Source organism: Galeopterus variegatus, unplaced genomic scaffold, assembly GCF_000696425.1.
Source record: "Galeopterus variegatus unplaced genomic scaffold, G_variegatus-3.0.2 Scaffold1150, whole genome shotgun sequence".
Taxonomy (NCBI): Eukaryota; Metazoa; Chordata; class Mammalia; order Dermoptera; family Cynocephalidae; genus Galeopterus; species Galeopterus variegatus.
Window position 1 is genome coordinate 340,438 of NW_007727261.1, and position 484 is coordinate 340,921.

Below are 484 nucleotides of genomic sequence, written 5' to 3' on the forward strand. Positions count from 1 at the left end.
GGCGCCGCGCGCGGCCCGGGCGGCGCCGGCGGCTGCAGCAGGTGGGCACCGTGGCGCGGCTCTGGATCTACCCGGTCAAGTCCTGCAAGGGGGTGCCGGTGAGCGCGGCGGAGTGCACTCCCCTGGGGCTGCTCAGCGGCCTCCTGCGGGACAGGTACAGCCGAGCCTGGGCGCGGGGCTGCGCGGGGACTGCCAGGATCGGGGAGGGAGAATAGAAGTTTGCCGCTGGGGTTTCCTGGAGTGACCGTTGGACCTTTGCTCCTTTAGCTGGGAGGGTCAAGGTCAAGTCTGATTCAGATTTGGTAAAGTAGGTAGAGGTGAGGCCTACCTCTCTGGATGGGCAATTCTTGCTCCTTAACAGGAGAGGCTCTGACCTGGTGATCTGTAAGACCTGCTAGTTGTAAAGTTTCTGACTCTGTCTTACCGTATAGCACAGTGGTAAAAAAAATACAATGCCATTGGCACTTGGGCAGGAGCAACTCAG